Source organism: Eschrichtius robustus, chromosome 6 (genome assembly GCF_028021215.1).
Source record: "Eschrichtius robustus isolate mEscRob2 chromosome 6, mEscRob2.pri, whole genome shotgun sequence".
In the NCBI taxonomy this organism is placed as follows: domain Eukaryota; kingdom Metazoa; phylum Chordata; class Mammalia; order Artiodactyla; family Eschrichtiidae; genus Eschrichtius; species Eschrichtius robustus.
The window spans coordinates 65,831,517-65,847,595 of NC_090829.1; the positions used below are offsets into that span (position 1 = coordinate 65,831,517).

A 16,079-nucleotide genomic window follows, 5' to 3' on the forward strand; every position below is an offset into this window, starting at 1 on the left:
CCTAGCATCACTCGGGGGTTAAGTGCACCACCTAACCAGGCACCCCTAATCCCGAGGCCTGCTCGCTAGCGACCTCCGGAGGGCTGGGCCGGTTTGGGGCGCGGTGTGGCGAGGGGACCCACCCCGTTTTCCCGACTATTTGCATAACGGAGACGGCTAGTTTCCCCCGCCCCTTCGCCGCACTCTTCTTCCCTCCTTCCCGCGTCCGCGCCACCCCTCATCCCGTGTCCCCCCTGCTCCTCCCCAAAGACCCTCCTTCAGGGACTCTTGCATTGGGGCTCCCAGCGCCCGGGCTCTCTGGCCGCCGCCGGGCGAGGAGTCCGGAGGCATCCGGGGGAGGGGAGTCCCGCGCAGGGCCGGGCTGGGGAAGACGCCTGGGGCACTGCCCCGCGCTAACAAAGGGAACCCGCTGCCTGCCGGCTGGGGGCGTGGACCTGGCGGAGCTGCCGCAGCTTCGGCGGCCGAGAGCGCAGCGAGTGAGTAGGGCTGCGGTGGGCGGCGGCGCGGCCCGAGCCCCCCGGGAGGAGTGGAGCGAAGGGGCACAGGATGGGAGCGGAGCGGCGGGGTCCGGGGCGAGCCTAGGGAGCAGGGAATCGGTGTCCAGCACCCCTCAGACGCCTTGGCCGCGCTGACCGGCCACCCTTTGGCTGGGGGTGTCTGTGGATTAATCCGGGCGGAGGGGCCGCCCTGGCTTCTCCCAGGCTCCACTAGCCTGCTGACCCACAACAAACACACGTGCGCGCGGCCGCGGGGAACCCCGCTTTGTCCACTGCACAGTCAGCATGGGAGGGGGATGCCTTGCAGAGTCCAGATTCCTTCACATCTCGCCTGCCGGATTTACAGACGGAGAAACTGAGGCCCGCGGCGGGGGTGGGGGCACAGGTACCATAACAAATGCACGTGCGCCCAGTGCTGTGAGCTTGGCGCGCCGCAAGCCCTTAGGAGCCGCCCTGCGCAACCCGGCCATTGTCTCAGCTGCCGGGGAGGGAGCGGCGCTGGGGGCGTCACTTGCTGGAGGAAGACGACAGACCCGTTTAAAAGGTACCACTTGGGTATCAGACCAAATTGCCAGACTTAAAAAGGGAAACACGAAAAGAGAAGGAAGCTACAAAAGATTACCCCAGGCCGGGAGTGTGTCCCCGGCCGTGGTGCATGAGTTGAGATGACCCGGACCACCCCTCACTTCCACCTCACGGTGGTTTCTTAGGGACAGGGGTTGAATTAAAGGTCTGTGGGTCCCCCTCCAAAAAAAAGGACCATGCCCAGCGCACCATTGTCTCTGCACTGCCTCTGTTGGGGACGGCGAGTACCTCCTTAGCCTGCAGAAAGAGCAGTTCGATTTAAACGGCGCCCAGCGCAGTCTTGGGTTTCGCTTGCGCTTTGCCTTAGTAGGTCCCTGCGTCTGGCCAGCCCCGGTGTCACTGGCCCCTTTTGGCTTGTTGTGTGTTTGTACAAACAAGGCCAGCCGAGCACTCTTGTTCTAGGTGGGGACGCTATTATTTTCAGTTCTCTCCGAGTTTATTTGAGGGAAATTCCGAGGTCCGGAAAGAGAGGCCTCTTGTTTGTTTTGCTTTTTCTTTGCCTACGTATGCTCAGCTCAGCTTTGCAGATTTTAGTTCATCAGACCTGTTCAGGCAGCAGTGAGGTGGTTGGGAGGCGGGGGAATGCATTGGCTCGGTAGGTGATGGTGTGGGTGCAGAAGGAAGCCCGTCAGGCTGTGGGAGTGGGTGGTGTGCGCGGGAACCTAGGCACCGCCCCCCTTGTGCTTGCGGAGCGGTCGGGCTGCGGCGTCACCTTGGCCAGCTGCGCAGGAGATTAACCTGTCCCTTGGGCGGGGGGGAGGGGGGCGGAACTGGAGGGCCTCCGGCGCTGCGCCCCGGTTTTTGGGAGTCTAGAGAGCATCCAGTGAACCCTCTTATTTTACAGGCCGGGAAACGGAGGCCGGGAGGGTTCAGCTCCTTGTCCAAGTTTAAACCGAGTGAAATCGGCCACCTACAGAGGACTTGAGTCCGGGTCTCCCAACTCCCACCCTGCACACTGCCGTGCGGTCGACTAAAGGCAGAACCGGGATTCTGTGGTTGGCTGAAAAGGCAGTGGCCTTAGGCAGAATAGAGTTAAACAAAGAACGTTCAGATTGAAAGCTGCACCCTTCCATTATCCCTTTCAAGAGTTCTTTACCCATTTGAGAAAAGATAGATTTAGTAATTCCTTACTCTCCTAGCCTTTCATGAGTGTAGTTAGTTTTCTCTTCTGGCTGCCCTTTCCCCTCAAAGTTGGAGCCCGGCCGGCTGTGGAGACTTGGACGTTTTGCCTGTCATCCCTGTGCCAGGAGGCCTTTGTTTGGGCATAAGCACTCCAGGAAGAAAGTGTCTCCTAGGGCGCTACTCCTGAGTCACTTGTGGGAGAACAAAGCATTGTTTTCATTGATTTTATTTAATTAAATTTTTAAAAATGAGAGTCCCACGAAGTAGCTACTTATGTTTGCATTTGGCAGAGGAAAAGTTGGAAAACCAACGAAAACACGTTGAGTCTGGGTTTCCCCAAAGCGAACGTGCTGTTTCACCCTGTCCCTCTTATCTCCTGATTGCACCTGTTTCTTTTCTTAGGGTTTCCAGGCTGTTTCATTTTTGTGGTAATTGCACTTGGCACTTGATTAGAGATCTCATCAGGACTCTCACCCTGTCAGGAACTTACGGAATCGCCTGGCCAGTTTTTCTAAACGGAAAAGCTGAAGCTCAGATGGGAGAGATTACATGCCTAAGGACACACAGCAAGATGTCTGCTTTTAGTGCCTCTTTTTACGTGAAAGGGAAACTGTTGCATCAAATGAGTTTTTGTTGGTACCCCAGAGTACAGTCAAAGTTATGATGGTTGTCATAACAACACCCTTTAAGTCACAGAATGAATTCCTTAAGGACTTAAATAGGTTTTGGTTATTAAACAAAGCCCTGGATCCCAATGGTAGATACGGTGAGGAGTATTATATTGGTAGTTATCATTGGGGATCGGTTTTCTTTAGTGTTTACTAACTGGTTCACTTTACTCTTGCCCTGGACTCCTCTGCCTTGTGCTTCCCCAGTAGGGAGCTGTTTTAAACTATGATTGTAAAACGAAAGGCAGCAAGAAGTCAGAAGAGAGACCCCACTTAGCTCTTCATGCTACTTAATTTCTTGGGCTCCGGTGTCCTTCTTTGTACAATGAAAGTCCCTCCTGCCCAGTCTCTGCACAGGCTGTTTGGGGGCAGTGGAAGCTGCTTGGCCCTTAGAAGCAGAGGATCGGGTTTGGGTCAACCCTCCTCTCCTGTGTTCGTTGCGGACCAGGCGGTTGCATCTACACGGTATAATGTAAGGGGAAGAACATGTATGCATCTCCTGGGGCTGTGGTGGGTATTAAGTCACGTGACTCATGCTTACACCTTTTCCGACCTCTTGTCAGGGTTGGGTGCTCACCAGCTTTTTAGTGGTAGAGAATGATGGTTGGAGAATAACCCCATTGGGTAAGCCCTGTGCTTAAATGAGAGACCCAACCTAGTCAGTAACTGGGGTGAATGTCTGCCAGACGGTAAAAAGGGCCTTTGGGCGGTTGTGAAGTGTATGTGACTCTAAGGTAAATAAACCTAGTAAAAAACAAATAAAAAAACCGAACCCAGAACTTTCCCACCCAGGTAAGTGCAATCTAAAGTCTTTCTATTCATGCACTCCATATTTACTGACAAGCAGGCAGGTCAGTGTGGGGATGGTTCCTGTACTGGACCTGGAGTTACAAAGGGCCAGATCCACTCATTGGCCACCCACCCCTGCTTGGAACACATTTGGATCTCCCCTCAGAAATTGCCGTCAAACACAGATGTGGAGAACAAACGTATGGACACCAAGGGGGGAAAGCCGCAGGGGGTGTGTGTGTGTGATGAATTGGGCGATTGGGATTGACATGTATACACTGATGTGTATAAAATAGATAACTAATAAGAAGCTGCTGTATAAAAAAATAAATAAAATAAAATTCAAAAATTCAAAAAAATAAAAAATAAAAAGAAATTGCCCTAAAGAGCCCACAGAAAATAGATCTAATTTATCTCAAAATTGACCTCTGTGGTGGCGGGGTTGTCCCTTTTCTTCATAAGTTAAACCAAGAGCAGGTGGTCAGCGAGAGAGTGGAAGAGGGAAGGCTTCAAAGAGAATGTGGATCTCTACAAGTGTGAAGATGTGGTTGCATTAAAAAGTGACAGGAATAATTCATTAATGAAATTTGCAGTAATATTCTGGAACATTAGAGTCCTGAGAATTTGCTTAGACTTGGTATCAGTGACTTATTCAGTAAGAACTGAACTGGGGGAAAAAATACCGTTTTTCTTGCTTGTCTGCAGGTATACTGCATATATTCTGACTTGGACAGATGTACTTTTTATAGTTGTACATGTAACAGTAACATAGTAAGCCATGTGGTATCATCACATTAAAATACTGGAGTGACTTTCTAAGTCATTACTAGAAGGGTCAGGTTAGCCTTTAGAATCAACTTGGTGATTTAAATTTTGTTTGTCATTATGATTATAAAAATATAGCATGCCCAATGAGGACAATTTGGAAAGTACAAAAAAGTATAGAGAAACAGCAAAAAAAATTCCATCATTCAAAGGCAACCACTGTTAACAATTGGCAATTTTCCTTCTTGTCTTTTTTTTTTTTTTTAGTGGATTTGTTTTTTCTAAATGGTAGAGAACATACTGCAAGTACAGTTACTCTTGGCTTTCTTACTTAACCTTTTCACATACCCATGTTACAGTTTATATCCTCATTAAAGCTGCACCTTTTCATTCATCACCATATCAGCATCTCCAAGGTCACATGGTCCCATGGGATCTGATCACTCCAGTGGGCATTTCAGTGAAGGCCTGTAGAGGAAGGAGTCTCCAGCTTCTTTCCCCTTTCCCAACCATGCCTCAAGCATCCAGATACCATTTAAAAATATATATATATTTTTCATGTTAGAAGAACCTAAAGTCTAATGGAAAGAGAAGGGCCCTGCCTGTGGCCTTGGGTTCTAGTCCTGCCCTTGTGACAATTTATTTTTACACCCTGGTTTTCAGTTTCCATATGTGTTAAAATAAGCAACTCCAGGGTCGTTTATTAATTCATTCCTCCCATCTTCGAGTGCCCACTCTAAACCAAAACTGTATAAGAAGAGCTCATGGTCCAATGGAGAAGATGGGGTGACAAAAGACTAGTTCAGGGTATCCTGGGAATGCAGAGGAGGGGCAACCACCCCAGACTGGAGCGGTGCGGAAGGCTTCCTGGACGAGGGCCACTGTGGGCCTGTCAAACTACTTCTAATTCTTCTCTATTGTAATTGATACCATGATTAATGTTTGTGAATAAATCTCTGTCCATATTCCAGATAATTCCCATAGGATTGTGGGAACAGTAGGAATTAAGAGCGTAATTCAGGATTTGAATTCTTGTTCACCAATTACCACCAATATAGACGAGCTTCAATTTCCTTCTCTGTAAAATGGGCATAACAGCCCTTACCTCACTGGACCATTGTAAGGATTAAACAAAATCATAGTTAAAGGGTCCAGTACAGTGCCAGGTTTACAGGAAGTCCTCTGTAAGTGATAGCTATTAGTGTTATAATTGGGATTTTCACAAGCTGCAGAAACTTTTGGTCCTAATATTTTTTCTTACCATGATAGCAGGCAGAAAGTTAATTAAAGTGGTACCTCCTACCAGGTGACAAATTGAGAGAGAAATGATCACTTGCATGCTGCATTACAAAAGTCTTCTTATGGAAAATTTCCAACACATGAAAGTAAAAAGAATGGTGTAATTACCTCCTTCCCCCCATTTATAATCATTTACCTTCAACAATGATCAAAACTCATGGCTGGTCTATAACCCCACACTCTACCCCACATGACTTTGAAGTACATCCCAGACACCTTTTCAGCTTAGCCATAAATATTTCACTGAGTTGCATGATGCATATTTGAGGCAATGGGTCGTGCTGCTCTTGGAGCCCGTGTCTGCTGTCACTGTTACCTATGGAACCGTGTGTGTGTGTGTGTGTGTGTGTTTGTGTGTGTGTGTGTGTGTGTGTGTGTGTGAAAGAGACAGAGAGAGAGATAGAAAGTGCCAGTAAAACTTAAGTAGTCTTACTGCTCAAGTGAATTTTCCTGCTGTGTCCCGTGTCCCAAAGAGATGCGATAAAAGGAGCACTGAATTTAGAGTCAGGAGACCTGATTTTGCATAAAGGCCCCACCCTTTACCATTTGTATGCTTTTAGCAAGTGACTTCTGAATTTCTTTAAACACATTTATAAAAAATTTGGTGAGTACTGAATGAAGTAATCCATGTGACAGCCCAAGCAACTCAGCATTAGTTGGCCCTGAATCAGACTTGAACCCAGCCTTCCCTGCCCAGAGGCAGAGTTTCCATATGGAATGAAGGTCAGAGGCTGACGGCCTGGTGGTACTAGGATGCCTTCAAGTAGAGTTGCTGCCTGTCTCGTTCTGAAGATGAGGTCTTCACTCAGATGAGTAGCTGGCACCCCATGCTTGCGACTCTCCTGTCTTTCACTCAACCCCTTCCCTCTGATTTATGAATGAGGGCAAGGAAGCCCAGAAAAGGTAAGACCCTGCCAGCTGTGCCTGAGAAACAGATCTTCTCTGATGCCTCTTTTCCTCCATGGGAAGACACCAGGCTCCCCTTTCTCCTCCAAGTTTGTTGTCTTGGTCTCTCCTAACTCACTGTTGCTCCCAAGTAGGAATTTTTGACTCAACTAAAAGGAGAAAATTGGTTTGATTTAGTAATTAAATTAAAGTCCTCTCTTTAATCCACTGGGACTCCCATTATCTCCGGGCCTGCACCGTGACTTGCGGTCTCCTCCGGCTGTCTCGAGCTAGCTGTGTGGCCTTGGGCAGGACGCCTGCCACCACAGGGATTCGACTCGCAGCTCTCTAGGCCCCTTCCAGCTCTGAGATCATCAAATGGGGAACAAGTATAAAAAGAGGAAACGATACATAAAGTTAGGGACTTCTTCACACAAATAATAAATGTAATGTTTTCTTTTAGAATAGGGTAAAAAAATTAACCACCTTACCTTTTGTCATTTCCCCCAATCCCACTTCTCTGCCAAGTGACTACTGTTTGCAGTTTGTTGTGGGTCCTTCAGCCCCCTTTGGATGTACATATGTATGTATTCGTGGTTATATGCAGATACATTTAAAAAACTCAGTAAATGGATTACATTGTAACTGCAACTTTACGAACTTGCCCTTTTCACTTTACTATAGGTATTGGAGGTCTTTCCATATCAGTATATACAGATTATTTTCTCATAGCTGCATCACAGCCTGCATCATGGATGTGTTTATTTAACCAGTCTTCTGTTGATGGATATTTATCTATTTCCATAAAAATATATTTCTAAGTGTATTTAGACCTTGGACATATGGAACGCTGGTTGTAAATGTTATGGTTAAATGAAGTCAGTCCATCAAGCTCTGGAAAGGGTGGCGAGAGAATGGGTGCAGGAACACTGAGAACCATGCCCTGGAAAGCTGAAATGAAGGGCTCCCGGGAAGCTACTAAGAGCCGGCTGTTTGGATGGAAGGTTATTTTTGGAGTTGGCCTGCCTGATTGGGTGCCCTAGGCTGCAAGTGCAAGAAACTGAACTGCGTCATCACCTTCTCCTCATTCCCCCATCCCTGGCTCTTCCACATTTGTTTCTCTTCTCAGGGTCGGTGGCATCTGGTGGGAGGACTGGAACTTGAGTGATGGGAGGGAGGAGAGAGAAGCGAAGAAGAGGAGGAATTGATCTCAGGCTCTGGAGAAAGGAATGTGCCGGTTCTACTCTACCTTGTTGTTCAGACCCATCTGGAAAGTCATGTTTCACCGGGTCCTGTACAGATCATGATAAAATGAAGCACACCCAGAACTGGGCTTACTTGGAAGACAGAGGTTTAGGACACCATATTGGAGGTAGAATAAATGTGGAAACTGGAGTGTTCTAGCCTGCAGGAGATCAAATAAGAGGCAGTTTCTTCATGTGGAAGAATGATTAGAGTTACACTGTGTTGCTGCTGGGGGGAGGAAAACCAGTACAGAGTTGCAGAATGGCAGATAAGGAAGAACTTACTCAGCAGAACTGCCCAACCAGGGAACAACCTAGGTTGCAAGACAGTGAACTCCCTGCCATGGGAGTATGTAAGCAGAAGTCTCAAGTGAACTTGTTTGCCATCAGAGGATCCCTGCTTTTCAGAGAGGTTGACCTAAATGCCTGGTAAGGCCCCTTCCAACTCTGAGAGTCTATGACTGTGGGGCAAGAAGCAGAGAGATGGAAAATAGGACTGAGGGGGTGGGACGAGTTACGGACAATGTGACTGGAGCTTTTTTCACCTGCTCTAAAAAGGTGGAATAAAATGGAAGCCTTCAAAGGAGACTTAGACCATTGTTTCCCCTGGATCTTGGCAACCCTCCTCCTGTTTTGTCCTTGGCTTCAGCTCAACTTGACTTTATATTCATAAATTATTTCCACAGAAATAAATATATCACATACACTTTAGATGACCAGGAAATCTGGCAACCAGAAAAGAACTACATGTCCCAGGAGGATGATTGTAATATTATTTTTATTTTTTTTATTACAGTCTTTCTAAATTTGCATCCATCTCCTGGTTTCCCTAGCACAGGACTGAGACGTCATTCAGCTTTAATTTTAGGAACACTCTCCCCTTTGCAACCTCTCAAAGGTTCTCTGAGCTGGAGTTGAAATGCTTGTCTCTTTCTTTCCTGTGGATGAGGAAGAACCTCTTGGACTTAAGTCTTAGCCAAGTCTTAGTGAGGGAAACATGGCAAGTTTACCATCTTCTAGGCTTTTGCTGTGCTCCTGACCCTGATAAGGCCCTGTTTGTTCCCTTATCCAGTCCTCATAGCCTTGGTGTTTTGGTATCATCAGCTCCATTTTGCAGATGAGAAAGCTGAGCTTCAGAGAGGGCTAGGGAACTACCCCAAGATTCACTGCTGCTAAGTAGTGATGCTGGCACTGGGTGTAGCTCATTCCCTACATCATGTTACAGGTTTTTCCACTGCTAATCATTCCCAGTCCTTTGGGGCTGAGAAGCCCTTCGTCCTTGTGTTACACTGGGAGCTTGGCGGAATTTCTCCTTATGGGGCTGATGAAAGCTTTCTACCATTCCCCTAAGAACAGATGAGTGAAAGAACTCATGGGACAGCCATGTGTGAATAGCTTGACATTCGGATTCAACATACATTTGCTTATTCCCCTTTTTCGTAAGAGTTATTTTCGTCAAGGCTGGTTTGCCTTTTTTTTTTTTTTCCACCTGCCTTTTAAAGCACCTGTACTCATTATCTGGTTATAACCGGAATAAACACACCCACCGGTAGTGAGCGTGGCTGCAGAATAATGGGTACCATTGCTTGGCTACCTTTGATGCCTTTAGGTGGTAAGTGGAACTCAATATTGGCATTGTTAAGGGCTTATCTGCAGCTGTGCTTGTAGGCGCTTGAACAATCTCTTCTCTTGTAAAGTTTATTCAACATTATGTTGTTCACTAAATGTTTATTGTGTGCTAGGCATTATGCTAGGCATTGGGAGTATCTACCCTAAGAACACACATTGTAGATATGCACACACGCATTCAGTGTAACTGGCGGGGCCTTAGAAGTTAGTGGCAGACAAACTTTCTGTATCCTTTCTCAGAGTCCTTGCTTTGTCCATTCGTTCAAGTAACACTAGGTGCCTGCTGTAGCCCATGCACAATGCTCATTTTTAGAACATAGACCCAAATTGCCCCACAGTTCTCTTCCTTTAAGAGCTCAGTTGGAGGTGGGCATGCAGATGTTAATAACAATATAATGTGATAAATATTATGATTTGGATGTATACAGAGGTTGAGAAGATGGTACAGTGAGATTGGGTAAGCTCTCTGGAGGACCTATGACCTACCTAAGCTGGGTTGTAGAGGGTAGTAGCTGCTAGCCTCTGGGAAAAGAGCATTTGAAGGAGAAAAGGGAGTGCAGGAGTGAAGGTGTGGGGTAGAGAATGGCATGTGCGGGGGAGCCACTAGCAGGTTAGTGTTCCCAGAGGGGAACACATAAGGCAGGAAGTGCTGGGAGATGAAGCTGGAACCGTTATACCCATCATCAAATATAATTTTCTTAACCTCTCTATGGTGGCATATACTATTATCATTTCTGTTTAATAGGTGAGGAAACAAAGGCTGAAGGAGGTTTGGTGACTTGTTCAAAGTCAGACAGCGAGTGAGTTGAGGTGCTTGAACTTGAATGTAGGCCTGCTCAACCCTCACAGCGGTGCCTGCAGGGGCCGAGAAGGTCTGCCTTGAAGACTGAGGTGATCCTTCTGTCTCTATTAATCTTTCAGAAGTCACACCCTTGCTGAATTCTCTTCCTCCACCTGCCTTATGGTGTTCTCACTAGTGAGTCTGATGTTGAAGGCCTCTTCTGAGTCTCGGTTCTAGTTTTCATCCTCCTTTTCACTCAGAGAATCAGCAGCCCAGAACTCTTCAAAGAAAACCTTTATTGCCCAACCAGGTGTAACAAGGGAGAAGGAGAAGATTCATCCCCTTTCTCAAAAGGTCCAAGTTCATTAAGTAGCCCAGGCATTACCTGTGGATCCTTTAGTTCAGAGAAGCCCTTTGGGGGCTGGAGAGGGAGCAGTCTGGGTGGGCTGGAAGAGTCTGGAGCAGGTGGGCTTTGAGCTGTCCCTTGAAGGGTGGGTAGGATCGGGAAGGTGGAAGGCATGGCACGTAAGTAATATTATTCTGTCTCACTCAGTGATAAATGGCTTATTCTACCCATCCCCCAAGATAATTTCTGGGTTGGAGTTGGTTCTTGGGCTGAAGAGGCAGTAGGAAGATTCATTCTTTTATTCATTCAAAATAAAGTTTATTGGGGCTTCCCTGGTGGCGCAGTGGTTGAGAGTCTGCCTGCCAATGCAGGGGACACGGGTTCGAGCCCTGGTCTGGGAGGATCCCACATGCCGCGGAGCAACTAGGCCCGTGAGCCACAATTACTGAGCCTGCGCGTCTGGAGAGGCCGCGATAATGAGAGGCCCTGCGCACCGCGATAAAGAGTGGCCCCCACTTGCCACAACTAGAGAAAGCCCTCGCACAGAAACGAAGACCCAACACAGCCATAAATAAATAAAAAATAGTGTTTAAATAAATTAAAAAAAAATTAAAATAAAAAAGCCAGCTTGTATATCACCTGCTCTTTAAAATAAATAAATAAATAAATAAATAAAGTTTATTGAAAACTAATCAATTGAGAGCTCAAAGATGAGATGATGAAACTACAGAATGAAATAAAAAGGGCAATTACAGAGCTAAGGAAAAAAATTGAGGATACAAACTACATCATTAGAGGAAAAGTTAATAAAGGAACAAAGTAGAATCCACTGAAAACTAAATTACTAACAGAGAGAGAAGGCGTGAGGAAAATCACAGTATATGCTGAGAAAAAGGATGAAGAAACTAATCAGAGAAAATCAGAGATCTAAAGGTTGTAAAAAGATTGTAAAAAGATCACTCAGAAGGGTAATTGGGCTATCTGTGGAGGCACAGGTCACTTCTCAGTGCTCCATTGACCAAAACATAATCACGCAGACAAGCCTGGCTGCAAAGGAGCCTGGGAAAACATCTCCAGCTGGGTGGCCATGTACCCTCTTAGAGCTCAGATTTGGAGAAGGCCTTTTATTACTGAAAGGAAGATGAGGAAAATGGATATTGGGAGCAGTTCATTTCTGCCCCAGGGGAAAAGTCATGCTGGTCTCAGACTTGATTTGCAGCAGAAGCAAAACTTGAGAACATGGAGCGGAAATATTTACAGAGTTCCAAGGGAAAGGTCGTGTGACTGAAGACTTTTACACTCAATTACATAACTCTGCAAGGATAAGGCAGGTAGCCATTCTCATCTCTTCCTGTAACACATATGAGCCCTTCATGGGAAAACCTACTTGATGATGAAAAAGATTAGTCAAAAGCACCCTTTGGAAGGCATGGTGATAGGTCATTTGGAGAGCCCTTCTTCTACTCAAATAGAGAAAACCTTGGCATGGGTGGGCTGTAAGTCTAAGGAACAGAATGGGAGGAAGTGAAAAGAGTGTAATGGAAATGGAGAGCCGCGGGAGGGAGTGGGAGGACGTTAGGTGATAACTTTCCCTCTCTCACACTGCGTAAGTAGGGTGTTAGTATCATGGCTCCAACCTTTCAATTAATTTTTTAACCCTTTATTTTATTTTTAAAAATTTTATTGGAAAAAGAATCTAAAAAAGAATGAATATATGCACATGTATAACTGAATCACTTTGCTGTACACCTGAAACTAACACAACATTGTAAATCAATTATTTTTTTTCTCTTAAACTTGGAGGAGTCTTTAAGGAAATTACATCTATTTTGATGTAGAAACATTTATTAAAAGTTCAGCTTTTCCTCTATTTTACTTTTCTGTTTAATTAAATTAAAAAATAAAAAAAACCCAGCTGTTTTATTAAGCAATCCCATCCATTCTTCTGTCATGCATTCTTCCATCCTCCACACTTCTGTCCAAATGTAAATGTAGAGACATGCAACGAAGGCTATTAATCCATTTTTTTTTTCCTGGATGCAGGGATCTTCGGTGATTTTTAGCTCTGTATAATTTTGTGCATTGATTGATTTAAAAAAGTAATGAGCTGGTCTTATTTGTTTTTGTCTTTTTTTTTCAGTTTTTTACTTCTTTAATCTTTTTTCTTCTTTTTTCAATTGAAGTGTAGTTGATTTACAATGTTTCAGGTATACAGCAAAGTGGTTCAGTTATATATATATGTGTGTATATATATATATGTGTATATATATATATATATATATTCTTTTTCAGATTCTTTTCATTATAGGTTATCAAAAGATACTGAATATAGTTCCCTGTGCTGTACAGTAGGGCCTTGTTGTTTACCTATTTTATGTATAGTATTGTATATCTGTTAATTCCAAGTTCCTAATTTATCATTCCCCCCCACTGGTCTTATTTGAATCAAACTACTAAGGCTAATTTAAAAGGCATCATTAAACACTAATGCTCAGGGTGTGGGGAGTGAGGTGGGAGATACAAATAGATGAACAAGGCCTTGTCTTTTCACAGAGAAGTTGGTGAGTCAGTTACGTGAACACTGGACTCTAGGCAGAACAAAATACTTTGTAAATTAGATGGACAGTTGGGGTGTTGGGGTCCCCAGGACAGTGGGGAAGTTTTCACGAAGGAGATAGTGTTTGAACTGGATGTTGAAGGATGAAGAGAGTCCCTATAGGTGGAGGATGGGAGGCAGGGCATTCCTGGCCTGGAGACAGCAGGAGCACCAGCAGGGAGGAGTGAAATTATGTGGTGTGTCTGGGTAACCCTGGGTAATCTATTGTGGTCAGAGAACAAAGGGTGAATGAAGGAATAGCTACTGTTCATTAAGTGCCCACAGCGTTCCAGGTGTGACACATAGATCTCGCTAGGCTGCCCAACAGCCCTACAGAATGGTGATAATTATCCCTACTGTGCCGATGAGGAAACTGAAGCTGAGAGAGACTTATCTGCCCAAAGTCGCTCAAGGGTAAGACTGTGATTGAACCCCCTGAGCTGTCTGTACTCCAAAGCCCATAGTCTCTCTCCTGTGCTGTGATTTGCAGGGCACAGAAGATCTGAACTAGCCACCTTTGTGAAACATAACATATACAAATACAAATAAATATCAAAACATTTTTATAGGTAAATATGTTTTATGTATTTCCATACACGCAGACCTATGACATAGCCATATATTGGTTGGCCAAAAAGTTCGTTCGGGTTTTTCCGTACCATCTTACCGAAAAACCCAAACGAACTTTTTGGCCAGCCCAATATATCGCATGTAAATTTTCTAGGTAAATTTTTAGGTAAATATAAATCCTAAATTGTGGTTCGGACTCTACTGTCCAGAAGCTGTGTGGTCGCACGCTACTCAATTCGAACTCCAGTTTCCTGATTCATAAAAGGGAATAATGATTCTGGTGCTGCCTCCCCTCAGATTTGTTTTTGTGTTCCAGTTAGATCATAGATGTGAAAAGATGAGAAAGGATAAAAGAGCCACCCAGAAAGGTTTGTTATTGCTGACACACCCCTCGCTCTTCTGAGAGCTTCCAGACATCTGTTCGAGCACCCACAGGTGTCTGTAAAAACTCTCACAGTCATGGACACGGTCCCTCAGGCTTGCAACAAACAATGTAGTCAGCCAGCCAGAAGCTGTGCTTTCCTGATTCAGATAACCAGCTGGGGGCTGTGGAGGGAGCTGGGGGGGCTGTTGGGGGGTGGGGTGGAGGGAGGGGAGCGAGGCAAGCAGTCGGTCTGGCTCCCCCCACTGCAGGGTGGGGGAAGGCTCCTGCCTCCCTTCCTGGTTGCTGGGTAAGTCTGGGCCAGAGTGGAGTCGGGATGGCTGTCAACAGCTTGGTGATTTATACCGGGCAGAGAAGGGTGTTTCAGACATGCCAGGCTGCGGGAAGGAACGTTGGAGCTGCCAGGCGAGCAGGCCCCTGCCACGTCTGTCTGGTAGAGGCTCCTGGTCTGGAAAAGGGACAGGAGGGACAGAGTCATCAGGGGACTCTGGAGCTGGCTTTAGAAGTACTAGGAGCGCTGATGAGGACAAGGCAGGGCCCTGGCCCCAGAGAAACTGGGCTCTGATGCAACACATCAGGGTGGACGGGCAGCCAGCCCTTGGCACTGGGCTAGAGTGGCTCAAGGCAACTTACTTGTGCTCCAGGAAGGATTGGGATTGTTCCAAGGTCTAGGTTGGGGCCTGCTGTGCTCCTGGGGGCCCAAAGCCCTGTTGTGTGTGTCGTGTGTGGGGCGGCAGTGGTGGAGGTTTTAGAGAGAGCCAAGCTACGCCTTACTGGCGAAGAGATCACTTCCTTCCTCACCCCCCTGGTCTCTGCTCTGCCCAGACAGGCCTTTTAGCTCAGCCTCAGCTCAGGATGAGTCCCTCAAATTCATGGCACCCAAAGCAAAGAGAAGACCTTTCATCTCCTACACTGTACTTACTAGGTTCTACGAAGTTAGCTATGTTAGACAACGTCTCCCCGACGGCAGGGACGCTGAGGGGGTTCTCTGCACAGCGCCCCACCCTTAGGAGGCCTGGTGGACTGAGCTCAGCCTTCCCAATGCTCCCCGCCCCCACCCGCCTGCTGAGACCAGGATGCGGTCTGCACGTGCAGGTGCTCTCTAGGTAAAGCCAAGGTGTGAGAGCACATGGCAGGAACACCCTGGGGCTCCCCTGGGCCCTTCTGCCCCACTGAATAGATCTTTTTCTACCTGTCACTTCCGGCCTTGGGAGTGAGAGACAAGCAACAAGGTGAAGTAGGGAATGCTCTCTGGGCTGATCCGTGGAGCTGAGCCCTGGCCGGGGCAGTCAAGTTTGGGACCTTGCTCTTCCTTTTCTTATCCTGCTGGGAACCGGGGTCATAGGAGTGTGTCCTAGGGGTGAGAGGGAGGAAGGCGGTGAGGGAGCTCTGAAAAAAGCAGTTAGGCTGAATCATCTTGTATCTGAGCAGACTGCAGGATCGCCTTTGTCAATTGTATGCTGTTGGGAGGATGCTGGCCCAGGGCGAGAGTGGGGGTGGTTAATGATGACGGTGTTAGGAATAAATCCCCAGAAGATGTTTCCTGCTGGAGGGTTTGTGGCGGTTCCTTTTCTGCTCTACACAATGAACAGCTTATTCTGGCCTGTAGATTTGGAGGAGAGGAAATAACAGGTAGGGAGGAGACGGATGAAAGCTGCCTCTTAGGGAAATGCTTCTGGGCTCGGAGGGTCCCACCCTTGTCTCCCAGCCAGTCCAGGGGACTCACAGTGGGAGGGCTGGGAGGCAACTCCATCACCATCTGTAGGGTCACCTTTCTCAGAAAGCCCCGACCTTGAGAAAAAAATCATAGGCTTTGCAGCCAGACAGACTTGGGTTTAATTCCAGATGTGCCACTTCTCAGCTATGTGAATTTGGGAACTTAACTTCTCCAACCCTCAGCTTCTCCTCTGCAATCTGTGTT

The 16,079-nt window shown here is 46.7% G+C and overlaps 1 protein-coding gene across 2 annotated transcripts in view; it reads left to right on the forward strand.

Annotated features, from left to right (window-relative positions):
• The first annotated feature begins 206 nt into the window (after positions 1-206).
• ST6GAL1 (ST6 beta-galactoside alpha-2,6-sialyltransferase 1) overlaps positions 207-16,079 on the forward strand; it is a 139,201-nt gene continuing 123,328 nt past the window's right edge. For both annotated transcript variants that reach the window (XM_068546425.1, XM_068546426.1), the window contains exon 1: positions 207-476. The gene's annotated coding sequence lies outside the window, so the exon portion shown is untranslated. The remainder of the gene's footprint in view (positions 477-16,079) is intronic.